Raw genomic sequence first — 16,070 nt, 5'->3', positions numbered from 1 at the left:
TCTTCCATGGTCAATTAAATGTAATTTAATACCCAATTATGATTGGCCTGTCATATTTTACCCTAAGTGAATCTGAACACTGAGTGATGGAAAGTTAATTGATGCTGGTTTATTTAAAGTGACTGACATACAGAAACCTTCATTATACCTATTGTAAGGACAAAGTTAGTGTTTGACCGATACAGGCACAGTACTGAGAGCTCTTGCCCACACCTCACCTGCTCAGGGCAAGTCTCTAATCAAACCTGGAGCCACACAAATGGAGAGACCTGAATCTGTGAGGCTATGATGGTGCAGACAGAAATCAGATGGGTGCAGGAAGCCGTTAGAAGAGGAGAGTAGTTTCTAAAGAATATTACATTGCTTCATCTTCCACCGGCAAAAGGAGAAAACTGAGCCGCATGTGATTGTATTGGATGTGTTAAAATCGATTGTGTACAGTTTATGGTTTTATCCATTTACAGTGTGTGTCTTTGTGTATGTGGAGATGACTGTATCCTAGTTGGCCGGTAGTCTGCAGTCCAGCTCCCAAAGGGGTCACACACTAGGAGTCTTTGGATTAAACAAAGCACACAACAATAAACACACAAAAACCGTACACACACCAAAAGCCTGCATCTGGTTTTACTGTTGGACATTTTATGTGCTCAGGACACTTAGACTTTGATAATCACCTGGCTGACAGCAAAATGCAGAAAGCATAATGCAGAGGTCAAACACAGGGGGAATTCACACAGAGTTACCCACACCCGTACTTAGCAATATGATAGAATATTAGATTTTATTGTTTTAAAAGGACCAACAAACAAAGTTTTCTTTATTTCTTTAAATTTTATAGCATTTTTACAAATGTGGACATACCCATAAGTGTGGTTTTGCTCGTAGTGAATTAGCTTGGATTATTGACCTTCTTCTGATTGATTGTCCACCTATCAAGTTTTTATAACCATGAAACGCAACTATATCTGTAAAGCCTTGTCCAACCAAAACCATACACTAACTGTAATAAAAATTCACCTTAATGCCTTGTTCATAAATACAAATTAAATGGAAAAGACAAGAACATAGATAAAACAACATATGCTGACCATTTGCTGTATGAAATGCTGGCCATTGATAATGAATCATGTGCATGCATATAACTAGACATAAACATGGATATAGGCATAAACACACATTCAGAGAACTTCTAAATGACAGACAGGTATGTAAAGATCAGCAACCAGGTGTTGTTATGTTGTGAGTAACAATTTCTGCTTAACCTCATTGTATTACAAATGAGAACCCTGTATCTATCCGCTCTAAGTATTGTCGCACTTAGGACATACGAGAAAACACTGAGCTCATCGAGAAAGACACTGCTATAACTTTCTTTTGTTGCAATGAATAAGTTTTACAGAAATTATGTCGGTCACAAGTCTTCTGAACCGATGGGCGCAAAGCGTTTTACCACTAACGTTATGACTTAACACCTATCTTTGGACCATGTCTCAGGTTTAGCAGCGAATAACAGCCGATAACATGCTAAACACATTATTTAAGAAATTTAAGAAAGGCGATTTAAAAACGATGTGTAATACTTACTTCTTCCGGAGATGAAGATTGATCGCGAACAGCTGGTACTGATCCACTCTTGAGAATTTTTTTTTTGGCTAAACCCATGCTATACTGACAGGCCACCGGGTCCCGGAGCTTAGATTTTTCAACCTTTCCGGCAACCAGGAGCTTCCGAGCTAGGGGTCTCTCTGAATCGCAGTCAGCGGCGTTCGAATGCCACCGCAGAGACCTTTCTCTAAGTCTTTCCGGACCGGAGACCGGTGAATGTTGATTTTTCGATCCGAAAAAATGTAATTCTTTGTCTCGCCCCGGACTTTCAATCAATAATAACTCCGACCCCCAAGGTAACAGCGGGACAAACCCGGGCTCGTCGGAAAGGTCTCCTACCGGCTTCCTTTTATGTTCCATTTTACATCCAACAACAGCACACATTTGTTGTTTCTTAGACATTTTTGTCACTGGCTAGTGGCTACATCTGCTCTTGCTTGAAAATGGCTGACAGCGAGTCTCTGGCGGAAGGTGGAACTACGCGTTCATTGGCAGGCGTAAACAATGTGACATCAGAGTGTTAGGGGATCGGCAACAGCCTGTTTTGTGTCACTGTTGTGGTTTAAAGGAGATTTCAAAAAGAGGAATATATGGATTTGTATAATTACAGGGTGTTTCTGCACATACGCTGGCGACTCAATTTCTGGTAGATAAACATTTAAGTGCATTTTATAATAATGATAACGCCCCTTCACATATTACGAAAACGTGAAAATTCAGACTGGCGAGAACACACTATCCTGTACTACATGTTCCTACTGTACATTCCAACAGCTTCATTTAAGTAATTTATAAGAAGCATATCCTGTACGTCTCTCAGGAGGATTTAAGACAGTTTATTCTAGGAAAAGCAGAAGTGAAGCTCGGCTATGAAAGTATAGGAATGTGTGGGTGAGTGCAGAAGACTGTTGGACATCATCGCTCAAATAAACCCGTCCAACAGTTTCCAGACTACTTCCAAAACTCTCCTACACTCGAAGTACCAGGCCAGCACAACCAATAACTCAACGATCTGTCATATTTGGATGCAAGTAAAAATCTTTCTTCCACAAACAATCAATCAAATAGTGGTTCCAGAAACAGTGTCTATATCTTTAAACAACAATGTTTGATCTTTTTATGGTGTTTTTCTTCTGGTGTCTAATCTGTAAATCTGTACTGTTGTGTGGGTATTTACAGTATTTCCCATTTACTAAAAGCAGACACAAGACATGTTATGTTTGTGTGTTTCCCAGAAATCAAACCATGACCTTGGGATTGATTGCACTACGAATTCGGAGCAAGCCAACTTTATATGGGACTTAGCAGTAAACGTGCCCGTCGAGCTAAAGTCCTTGCTGCCAAACAGTTCGTTTGGGTGAGCTGAACTTTTAGTGTGCCCTGTAGCCAGGACCTATTAGAGTAATTGGTTCTCTGTATCTGATTCTGAATATCTAAGAGAAGGCTGCATGATCCCCTTTGGGCTGCAGGGTTGCTGTATACCATTAACAAGCAGTTCAGAGTAACAACACGCATGAGGAACAATAATATCAGGAATCCAACGGCCAATTCCTTGCTTCCTTCAAACATACAGTGAGAACCAAAAGTCTGCAAAAAAACAAAAGACACACAAGTCTCAGATTTGTATACCCCATATACATTCTTACTTTTTTTTAACTGCATCCAACAGACTTTGATAAAAATGACTCAATTTGAGGAAAGATAACTAATAGTCAGAAAGCCCTCATAATAAAAAACCTAAAACTATCCACAAAAATGGTGAAATTGGAAACAAGAATAAAAAACATACAATCAAAGTAACTAACAGGTTTGTTTACCAAAAAGTAGATGATTTCCTCAATTCCTGCACCTCAGTCACCACTTCAATCTTTTTGCTAAATAATGAACGGTGACTGCTAACATTTTATGCGTCATCTTTTGTGTGGTTTGAAAAATACGTACGTACATGTACTACATATTTTGGTCGGTTATACAATTCTATACATTAGTTTGGAACAACATGAGGGGTAATAAATGGTGACCGAATTTTCCTTTTGAGGTGAACAAAGTGCAGTGTGTAATATTTGGGAGGATCTATAGACAGAAATGCAATATAATATACATAACTATGTCTTTAGAGGTGTATAAAGACCTTGATGTCAAACCTTAATGTTTTTTACCGTAAAATAAGCTATTTCTATCTACATACACCACGGGTCCCCATCCATGGAATTCACCATTTTGTTTCTACAGTAGCACCAAATGGACAAACTGCTCTACAGCAAAGAAACAGAACGTGAAGACACCTTAGTTCTGTGTCAACATCGTAGTGCTTCGAATTGGAGGGAGAGGGGTGAAGTGAGCCATTGGTTGCATTTCGCATCCTCTCCTCTAGATGCCGCTAAATCACTTTCACCGAACCTTTAATGCAAAATCAAAAGTCACAAATACCCTCTCGCAATTTTTAAACCGTGTTTTGCACAAACAGACTTTTTAATCTTTCCCGCTGTACCTGACAGGATTAAATCTGCTGTCAACATTTAAACATGTCCCATCAGGCTCACCTCCTGTGTGGCCCACAAAACTCCAGTTGGACGGTGGCCCCAATGGGACATTTTTGATAGTGGCGACACTGCACTGATTGCATTGGGGATCCCAGAACTGTTCCGAGTCCGTCCCTAGACTTCACCCACATAGCCCAAAAAATCACAACGGCAAAACCTTGTTGGTGGAAGGTAAACATTTGGAATAGGGGGTAAATAACTGCTTGTGCGTGTGACATGGGGTCGAATTCAGGAACAGTTCAAAGAAATACAGCTGATGCAGACATTCTGGTCACATGTTATACTCCTTCAGAATCTAGTCATCTACTTTAATCTACTTCTAAATTATACAGTATGTAAATGAAAGTGTGTAACTGAAAGTACAGCATGTACAGTGTATAGTTAAAAATATGGGTGTATTAATTTGGTATCACATCTTTAAAAAGACAATGTTTATGCATGTCCTATAAAACTATAGATATCATATTGTATCTCTCTCTAGACCACATGACCCTCCAAAACAAACCTCAATCCATCCATGCAAGAGTATCACCCATAACCTGTTTGGCTGAGAGATTGATGCCTAGCATGAATCTATAATCTTCATCTCACCATGCGAGACAGATATGTCTCAGCAGGTCCATCACACGGAGTAAAGAGCTGGATAGATTCAATCACAGTAGCAGCGCTGAGGAAAAACAGCTGTCTGGCTAGTATGGCTCAAATCTAGTTAAATACCATTAGACGGCAAAACTGGAAAGGTCACAGATAACATCAGAGAACATCTCGCTTATGAGTCACAGGGAACTGTAACTGACGTATAAGACTTCGAAAAATGCATAAAACAGATTTTCCCACTCTGCACATTTCTTTAAAATGTGTTTGCAATACCTTTGCAACAACATTCTCATTCTCATGATGCGACGGCTGGGGCATTAGGACCCACACAGACCACAGGTTGAACGCCCCCTGCAGGCCTCACTAACACCTCTTCCAGCAGCAACCTAGCTTTCCCAGGAGGTCTCCAATCCAGGTACTGACCAGGCTCAGCCATGCTTAGCTTCAGTGGGCAACCAGTCTTGGGCTACAGGGTGATGCTGATATGAAGTAACAGCTTTCAGCAGGGCATCCCTAACAACACAACTGACAATTCCCTGGTGTGTGAGATTCATGTGGGTGGCCTTCAGCCATCATCAGTTTCCATGGCAATGGAGTTCCAGTGGGCAAAAATCTAAATCAAATCTAAGGGTAATAAAGAGAGCTGGAAGTGAGTGTAAGAAAGGCAAGGTTGACTTTCCATACACATGCCATTAGCATCAACTTCTGTAGGAACTCAAGACATTGTGAGCACACACTAGTAGAAGTATACAGTACTAGCTCAACTGTGAACTCAGGATTTCAGAATATTTCACAAATGTTTGTTGTTATTTTTGTTTGCCATTTTAATCGATGCACTCGAGATTGGTTAAATAAAACCTAAACCTAAATTTTGTTGGTCGATTGTTTAAGTCAGCGGCATCAAAAGTTAGATTAGAACTTATAAAAAGTTGATGTTGGACTACATGCCCAAAATGTTAGTCTTCCTTAAACAACACTAGTATGGAAATGATCATGTAAGACAGTTTCTACCACTCAACTGAGGTGTAAAAGGAGTAATTCACTAAGAAATAAAAATGTCATGATAATTTCCTCACCCACATGTCCGTGTGTGTAAATAGATATTTTGAAGAATTCTGAATCCAACAACACTGCTCCCATTGACTTCCATTGTAGGGACACAAATCCACAGGGGCATTTCTCAAAATATCTCCTTTTGTGTTCCACAGAAAGAAAAGCCATATATAGGATTTGAACAACACACTGTAAGTGTGAATTAATGACGACATAATTTTTGGGTGAATTATCCCTTTAAGATTTTGATTAGGTAACAGAGCTTTGTGCATCAAAGCTTAAGATTTTCAATTTGTGCAAGCCGTATTAAAAACATAAATGAAAAAGTGTTCACAACACAGAGTTAGAAAAGCGTGTGTTGCAAATGACACAAAAAAACTTTTGGAAATGTTACGCTTTGCTTTGGCCCTGATATGCTTTACACCTTTAATAATCTGTGAATTTATCGGCTTCTTCTGTATTTAAACTAGAGGCATGCCAGTTATTTATTTTTTTCTTTCCCTTTTTTTCTGCTGGCTTATGGGAAACATGTAAAATGCATGAAAAAAGTTACATCTATAGCACCACGAAAGGCAGGAATGCAACAGGTCAATGTAAAACCTATACGTTGAGAATTTAACCAAGTGTGTGGATAACCAAGCTCTTAAATAAATTAATAAACGTCAAGGTTTGTAAAAAAAAGCTGTAAAACTAGCCCAAAAGACGTATTCAGATCTCGATTTTAGTCTTTAGTCAGTGGTTTGCAGACAACCTGTCCCATGTCCCCACTAATCAATGTAAATGGATTTTTGAAATAAAAAATCTATGCCGCCCAAATCAGTGCGAGTTGATGTATGTCCCCACAGAGGGACTGTGCATTAGTCTGTAATGTTATTACAGATAGCTTTGGGGCAGGAACAGGCTGAAGGGGACCTGCACGGATATGATGAGAGTAAAAAGTGAAGACAGGATGGACACCAGACCTCTCTCCGCCTCCTCATTACTGTCTGCATGGTGCCTCACAAGAATGCCAGATTTTATTCTTATCATGGAGAACTCTGCATTATGACAAAATACTAATCTCCATTACTTCCCATTATCCCCTAAGGACATTTACAAGTTTATCTTCTTTATAAAAATATATATACGTCATTTATGTCAGTAATGTTCAAATTACACGTAATTGTATTGTAGGCGATTTTAGCTGTTTGTAAACTTCTATAATGCTGCTTTGTAAAAACAAAGCAAATATCAGCAAATCTGCATTTGCAAGATGATTCGTGTCAACATTTGTTCATGTCATATTTTCAATGAGCATCTTTAAAAGCTAGAAAATCTACATCAGGAAGAATTCAGTGTCAGATCTTGTGTGCCAACTTGTTTTCCTGCCAATAAATTCAATAAATGGCCCTGTGGTTCACACGCACAGAGTGTGAACCAGCGCTGGAGAGAGGTCAAGATAAAAAACCCTGTTTACAGTGTAGATGCACGTCTCCCTTGGCAGAGCAGAGGGCATGAATTGTGCCAAACACAACAATAGAGAAAAGCAAAGGGACATTTATTAAAAAAGAAGACAATAAAAAAATCTTCTAATGCTAAATTGAGCTTAAACATATACGCACACATACACAATCTCACAACATCTCTTTAGAGCAAATAATTCTACTTGCCTCTCAATATTCAAAGGCACTCAAGCAGAAGCTCTGTGAAATCTAGTTGGACTCGTATGAATCGATTTTAAACGTGGTGCTCATTGAAGTGCATAAACATTTTTCATGGAGACATTAGCTGATTATTTTCTCGCTGGTTAGATGTCTGATCCTGTAAGCTAAGGATAAAGATTGAGAGAACAGTGACCGAACACAGTGTGGACCAGTAAATAGCTCATTTGAATATTTAATTTAGTGAGCTCATGTCGACAAGATTGAATTAAAAAAAAATGTCATTGCTCTCTGTGTCCAACAAAGACATTCAGTACAGAACACCAGTACAGTTTAACTGCAAATATCATGGAAGCAGGTATAAAGTTATTGATGGTTTCAGTAGTAACAACATAAGCAAACGCTATCTGGCCCAACATAATGTCCGGTAGACCTCCGCAAAGGTTCAATAACCGTTGAGTAGTTTTAATTTAATTCTATAGAATTAGTATACAATAAAACCGACCGGAATTAACTTCGGGCCGGGTACCTGCATCTGATGAAACGGTTTACCAGGCTGCACGATTACGAGTAAAATGATATCCGATATTTTTTCTCCAAATTTTAATCAGTCAATTCAGACGTGCCTTAAAATAAAGAATTTCTAAACTGACAAAATAATTGTAATTATTTTGTCAGTTAAGAACTTTTTTATTGTACAGGTACATCTTAATTTACTTACTGTAAACTTACTGTGACATCATATTTAATAACATGCTATTATCCATGCACTCAGGCCCAAACATGAACCATATATGAATTTATCATATTTTGTGCTTGAAAATGTAATATTACGAAAGTAATGCTTAATTGATTTCATGAGGTAGAAATCGTTATAACAACTAAATTATGAATTGGATTATATTAAATAAAGAATTTGAGGCCTGTATAATGTCATGTCAGTATCACTAACTAAAGGCAGAAGTTTTTAATGAAGTCTGTGCCGTTATCAGCCAAAATGGTTTGACTACATAATGAGGCTGTGCTGGTTTCTATTTGCTGTGTAACTGGATAAACTAAAGTGATTGCCAATACAAAACTTTCAAATGGCTCACAGAAAATGGTTACAGCTTCACTTAACACTACAAGCATATATGTATGAATTATTAAATTAGTTTGAATGTATTAATTACTGTATGCCTTGTAATGCACCTTATAATGCATTGTAATGTCTTATGATTGATTGTAACAACATTATAACGCTTATCAATTAATTGTTACACTATGCATTTTTTATTTGATTGAAATTCTTTACAACATTTCATGTATTACGACACACATTATGAACAATTATAATGCATCATACCCTTTTATAACCCTTTCTAATGCATTATAAATAAAGGCTTTAAGTAAACAATCTTAAACGGGTAATTTTCATGCATTTGGACTTCTTTACAAATGCTTCTCATGCTTAACATTTTCAACTTGTCAAAAAAACGAGTTGGACGTATTACATAGTATTTTTGTGCTCTATACACTCCCCAAAGGTTTGTGTAGGTTTCTGACAGTTTTTTTTCCACATGAAAAACCCCTATGTTACAACTTTTCTTAGTCCCTTAATGGGCAATTCTCCCAGAAAAGCATGCCCACGGCAAGGCAAAATAAATAGCCCGCCTACGCATCAACCCATAGGAAGACCAGCTTAATTTTAAAATTGGCTGCGCTACGTCAAGATTGTATGCGCTATGGGCATGCAGCTGCAGCTCATTACTCTTGCGATAGTGAGAGAAGTTGAGGTGTGTTTGTTTTTTCACTGCATTTCAGTCATGGGTGTAATATAAACGGGTGAGCATAATGCTTGATTTGCAGAATGTTTGAAACTGATAGATGGCGCGGTCCCAGCGTTAAAGATAACGGACATGGAACGCACGTGGAAAGTGAAACTAAGTCAGATGATGTATTGTGTGCTTGTGATTTAATTCCCTCAACGCACACCCCCAGAACTATTTGCTCTTCTGCATTCTTTACAATATCTTTTTTTGTTTAACAGAACAAAGAAATTTACAAAGAAATTCTTCCTACTGGAAATTTAAAAAAATCTTACTTTAGTCAACAGTGGCAAAGAACATGTGGTTACAAGCATTTTTCCAAATATGTTTCTCTTTGCTCATCAAAACAAAAAATATACAGATTGGAACAACTTGAGGGTGAGTAAATGAAGACAAAATTTTAATTTGTGGGTGAACTGTTCCTTTTTTCTTATCCCTATGGCAGATTTTCTTTTGCTAATTTTAAACAGAAACATTCTTTTTTCTTATATGTTCTTTCATTAAACGAAGCTCTTGAGTCCCTTTCCTTGTCAAATAAATACATCTTGATTTGTTATTTTTTTTATATTTGTACTAGAATAAAAGGCAAAAATGCTTAGTAAGAAATATTTTTTTTTTTTGCAGAGAATTTCATACAGACATACTGCAGCTAAATACCAATGCCACACCCCTACCGAGAGATTATACCTGTTCTGTTTTGGTGTTTGATTAAAAAAGTCACATTGGATTTACATCAAATGATGCAGAAATAAATATAGGATTCACACATGTATAGTAACCTGCCACTCCAAAAACATGTCTATGATTATGCAACAAAATATCAAAATCTAAGTCACATACTGTCTGCAAATTCTAAGAATAGCCCCATCAAACTGCAACGACGCACTGGTCTCTTGTCTCACAAAAAGTGTGTTTTCTGTGTTTCCGCAGCTATAGATTTCTTCCAGCTGTTTAACTCCGACCAACGCATGGCCTTTGCCAGCCATCAGCCTCAACTGCCACTCGAATGAACTGCAAATTTTGATGAAAGTCTGCACTTGGATTGAGATTACAGCCTCTGGCCTGATAAACTGACATCATGTTTTCTTTTCCTTTTAAGGGATCCTTCACCTAATAAATGAAAATTCTGTCATCATTTACTCACCTTCGAGTTGATCCAAATCTTTATAAATATCTTTGTTCTGATGAACACAGAGAAAGATATTTGGATTAATGCTTGTAACCAGACAGATTTTGCCCCCCGTTGAATACCATAGTAGGAAAATATACAAGGTAGTCAAAATGCCCCAGAACTGTTTGCTGTGCTAAATTCTTTAAAATGTCTCCTTTTGTGTTCAACAGAACAAAGTAATTTTTCCTTGGGTGAAGTATTCCTTTAAGTAATCCTATCCGTTTTCAGTCTTTCTTGCTGTAAATCGGTTAGATGAGGACACTCAATTCGTCCTGCAGGTCACAGCAAAACCTTTAGCAACGTAAGATAATGAGTCTGGGAGAATATATAGTATTACATATTTACATTACATTCAGAATAATTATGCTGCCAAAATTAAGAAACATTATTATTAATATTTAAAGTAAATTATTAAAGTAGTTTGGTTAAAAATTAAGATTGTCACGTAATTTACTCACCCTCATGTCGCTCAAAACCTTCATGGCTTTCTTTCGAGTGCTGAACACAAAAATATATCATTTAATGAATATCCAGTTGGCTGAATTGAATACAATGGCTGTACATTATGACTCACTTTAATGCTTTATAAAGTATGTGCGGCATACTGATCATTTTCATGACCAAAAAATGTGGTCATGGTAAAAAAAATGATATTAAAAAGTTCACCGCTATTGTATTGAATTTGCCCATCTGGAAATTTATAAAATTATTTTCTTTTGTGCTATGAAGAAGAAAGACATAACAGTTTCTAATGATACAAGAGTGAATACAGTACATGGTTAGAAAATGTTCCTTTTTGAGTGAACTGTTCTTTGAATGGCATTAATATTCATATTGTTAATATCAATGTCAAAAAGTGTCCTAATTTACCAGAATTTGCCCTATATTGAATACAGGTCAGTATATGTTACAGCTATTGCTTAGCCCTACTGTAAGACTACTGGAAGTCGGTTTTCATCATTATATGTCCACAATCTGAAGCTGCTGTGGCCCTTTTGCTGTAAGATTCAATATGCACAATGGGAGTGGTTATAAAAGTAGTTACTCACTTGAATATATGACAGCACACAGGGACATTTTTGGCTTTATTTGATCTGGGCCCGTATTCACAAAACATTTTATCTTACCACTAAGAGCTCTCGTAAACTGCTCTACAAGTTATTAGTGAGAGTTTGTACTTAAAACCTGTTCACAGCGCTGCTGAGAGCAACTTTTACTAAGGAGCTATGAGAAAGGGCGGGGTTGACCTTGTTGCTATGGATGATGTCAGCAAGCTTACCGACTATGACCTCAGTGATTGGCTGATAGAGGATCTCTGTCTGTTATTTATTCATAAAAATATTAAAGAATGCTGTATCATGCTGACATATTTAAATTTAGATCCTTAAAATAAAAAAGGACTCATATTCAAAGAAAATATTTTATTTAAAATACAATTGTTGCCATATTCAAATAAAGATTATAACATTTGTTTACTATTCCTTGAGAATGAAAACAAAGCTTGCCAGACTATAAGCATTTAACCAGTTTGTTCTGGCAGACTTCTTGACATTCTCTGTTTATGCCTAAATACACAAACCATCGATAACACACCTAATGAGCATCCTTTGAATTGTGTTTTCTTGCTGTAGAGCTTAAAATGTTCCTGTATCTGTCGAAAGTTAAAAAAGGATAAAATCACATTCACTTGACTGCACATCATGTCATATCCTCTGAGCTCAAATATAAACAGTCCAAAATGACTTCTACACAAGATACCATAGAAATGATCTGATATAGCTTGCTTAACTCTTGCACATTGTGACCCTGGATCACAAAACCTTAAGTAGTCTTAAGTAGCACACAACATTTAAAAAAGCCAAAAATATCAAAGATCATGTTCCATTTCCTACCCGAAATATATAAAAACATAATTTTTGTGAGTGGATGGCCTTCTACAGCGCCTCTGATGGACTTGATTTTCTCAATGTTTAGATTATTTGCACCCTCAGATTCTAGAGCTATAAACATCTGTATATCTGCCATATATTGCTCTATCCTTAACAACTCATAAATCAATAGAAACCTTAAATATTCAGCTTTGAGATGATTTAAAAATCTAAATTTCAAAAGATTGACCCATAAGACTGGTTTTCTTGCCCAGGGTCACATTTTAGACGGTATAAGAGGGTCTTTAAAGGTTGACTTGCATGCAGAGTACCTGATTTGACAACGTGTGCTGTTCTGTCTTTACTTCCAAGTATGTAACAAGCATGAAGAATACATGGATATACTGTAGATGGCATAGACACTAGGCTATTTAAAATTTGATTATCTAATGGCATATATGTATAGCATAATACAACAACAAATGAATGATGTTTTAATATTTAATATTGTATTAATGCTATTATTAATATATGCATACAATGTACAGTAACTGTCGTCTGTGACTCCAAAGAGAGGGGTATACAAAATGTTCGAAGGGGTACACCATAGTTAAACGTTTCAGAACCACTGCAATAGGCTTTGGAGAACAAAACTGTTTCCGTCTGTTAAAATCTGATTCCATCTGTTGAAGATAATCATCTGTGAAGATAATTGTACCAATCTATCTGACTCATCCTGATTCACAAAAAGTCCTGCAGAGATGTACACTGAAACAACATGCGAAGTACCAAGCATACAATAACACAACATTAGTGCATTGAGAAAAAGAAAGAAAGAAAGAAAGATTCAAGCAGATTAGCTGTATTTCTGCTCAATATGTTTGTGAATCAGTCGTGTTAGCAGAGCAGCATGGACATTGGAGCAAAGCAGAGGGTTGCAGCTTTGTATCTGTGGCAGCACAGCCACCTGTGTTGATGGAAGCAATGAGGAATCACAACACAATGGCCGCAAGCAGCTAAGCATCCTGATGAATTTAAGCATTAAAACAAGACCAGCACATGTGCTTTTGGAGCTCCCTATCGTGCCTTTAAAACACATAAACACACAGTCTGGGTTAAGTGTTAACTACCAGGAACCCACAGAGATATGGAGTTACCAAAAGCTTTGTTGAGGAAATGAAGAATACACTTACCTTCGGTCTCACCACACAACGTGCACTGTGAGTCTACAAAACCAGAAAACAACAAGAGAGAGAGAACTTTAAGGAATTTTAGACATTATAATTGAAAGAATGATTATCTAACAGGAACATCAACCTTTTGGGAAACCTTGTTTTTCAGTTTTCACATTTGTTGTTTTAATTTCCATGTCGAACATTAAAGATGAAATTTCACCATAAATGAATTCATACATCTGTTATTCCCACCTGCGCTGAGATTTAACAGGATTTCCCTACAATCAACCTGAGATGCATTTACAAGTTTTATAAAGTTATTACAAAGATTTTTATTATCTATACATTTCACATTCAGTAAAACAACAAATCTCAATACAAAAATACACAAGCTCGTAAAATTAAGATGTACTGTAAGAAAAAGTTAACACAACAAACCCTGTCATGAATGAATTTAATTGGCCTTTTCCTTTTCATTTCAATGGATATTAAAAATAAGTGCTGTATTATAAAAGACCTTGCGGCGGTACAGCGCCAGTTTAAATTACTGTTGTTCATCTGAATTGATGATTTGACGAGTAGGTCCGTTTGAATATTCATTCAATAGCGCTGTCTATTTAAAATGTCTTATTCCCTTGCCATCAATTAACAAATGCCAGTCATATGTTCATAAGAATTTTGAGAGATTTGTTTCTGGGGGACTCAAGTATTGCCTTACCACCAACTCTGTCAAATATGCAGTGTGATCTGAAATGTCAAATGTTATACCGGTGCAAAAGATTACAGAATAAAGGAAAAAATCACGAGTCAAGGCAGTCATTTAAAACAAAGGTGATTATAAATAATTACTTTCAATATTTTTCCTCCTGCAACAGAACCATTGATGGTCAGATCATTGCAGATGCATGAAGGCAAAGTATTCACAGCAATTATAACGCAGACATGGTCACTTCTAAATGAAACAAGCTGTTCATTAATTATACACTTCATTAGATAACCAGAGAACCTTTGACCAAATTTACAATCTGCAGTCAATCACATATGACCCCTAGCCATCCTTAAAGATCTTAAGACGTGAGAGACATAAGTCTTCCTCTCACAATGAAACCTGCACCCAGTGCAGTGGAAACATACTTTTGAGCTTTTATCCTTTTTCCTTAGTATATTTGCATTTCATTGCCGTTTTTACTCAAACTTGTACTCTAATTTCGGAAGTCTCTCTGAAAGTAGGGCCAGCTCAACCTCTACAAATCTTACCCCAAGGTCTCTCGGACGTAAACTTTCAGAATTGTTTATGTCCTGCTGAGCTCTGTAACTCACCAACTTTCATGTGTCAAAAGAGTTGTGAGTTGTGGCCTCAGACAGTTGTATTGACACCATGTATTTAATGCCTCAGACAGGGTTAGAACATGCATTTACTGTTACGTAACTTTTTTTGGATAAAGACAGAAAAGTCAGTTGTTCTGCAATAAATGCAGAATCAGTGTTTAAAACTGTATCTTTGCTTCACCCTGATTCACATTGATAAGTTATAAATATGTATAAAGTTATGATTTTGTGAGACACGTCGTTTGACATTAACCCACAGAAAGATACTGTAGGTGCATAAATTAGTTTGGAACCTATGTTTAATGGGTTTAATACTTCACCCAAACATGAAAATTCATCATTGCCTCACCCTAAGATTGTTTCAAACCTGTTTAATTTCTTTGTTCTGCTGAACACACAGAAAGAGATTTGGAAGAATGTCAATCCCCCCATTGACTCCCATAGTATTTGTTTTCCCTACAATGGCAGTTAATGGTGGATGTGATCTTGGCCTATATTCATGAAAACTCTTAGCGCAAAGAATTGCTCCTAGTGACAAAATTCTATGAAATGTGGGCATTTCCCCTTAGAATTACAGAAAAGATCCTAGTAAAGAAAAAAGTTATTTATAAAGCATCTTGACCCTTAATAGAGCTCTTAAGGTCAAAAAATTTAGGAGTAGCGAGGAGGACTTTTAAGAGACTTAAGAGTTTCTTTAGCAGCAGAGAAAATGGATGAAACACAAAAAGTGAAAAGAATCTATTGCAATACATGAAAATTTGCATATTGCTTTTAAGGTTTATCCATTTTTCTTTTTTTACTGTTTTTTGTGTATGATTGTTCAATTTTTGATTATCTTGATTTAGTCTTTCTTGTATAGCTGCTTTGATGCACGCAAATTGTAAAAGCGCTATAAAATAAAATGGCATTGAATTAAATGACAGTGAGTTAATTAGACACAACACATTAGATTTTTTTTGACCGATCCTATTAGAGACACGCTAGCATCTCCAAAACAGCACAAAAATGCCATAGCACCAGAAGTAGAAGAAATCACTACATTAACAAATTTTACTTATTGGAGAAATGAGTTACAACCTTCTATAGTGATCAGACAAACAATTACAGCACTTACAGAAATGTATTGTGTCACTGTTCATTTTCAATCAAAGACGCTGACATTTACAGCAAGGTAAATAAAAAAAGAAAGAAAGAATATTTATAAATAATGTGCGCGTGTGCGTGAGTACGGTAAAACTGGAAAACAGACATGTGCAATTTCAAACTAATGACCCTGAAGCA

At 36.7% G+C, this 16,070-nt stretch overlaps 1 protein-coding gene across 2 annotated transcripts in view; it reads right to left on the bottom strand.

The window, feature by feature from the left end:
* Positions 1-16,070, bottom strand: part of dlgap2a (discs, large (Drosophila) homolog-associated protein 2a) — a 135,113-nt gene that overhangs the window by 60,724 nt on the left and 58,319 nt on the right. Inside the window, exon 2 of one of the 2 annotated variants that reach the window (XM_056767936.1) lies at positions 13,479-13,511. The exons of the other annotated variant lie outside the window; for it this stretch is intronic. The gene's annotated coding sequence lies outside the window, so the exon portion shown is untranslated. The remainder of the gene's footprint in view (positions 1-13,478; positions 13,512-16,070) is intronic. 2 annotated transcript variants of the gene reach the window in all.

Source organism: Triplophysa dalaica, chromosome 15 (assembly GCF_015846415.1).
Source record: "Triplophysa dalaica isolate WHDGS20190420 chromosome 15, ASM1584641v1, whole genome shotgun sequence".
Taxonomy (NCBI): Eukaryota; Metazoa; Chordata; class Actinopteri; order Cypriniformes; family Nemacheilidae; genus Triplophysa; species Triplophysa dalaica.
This window is presented reverse-complemented; position numbering and strand designations above follow the sequence as displayed.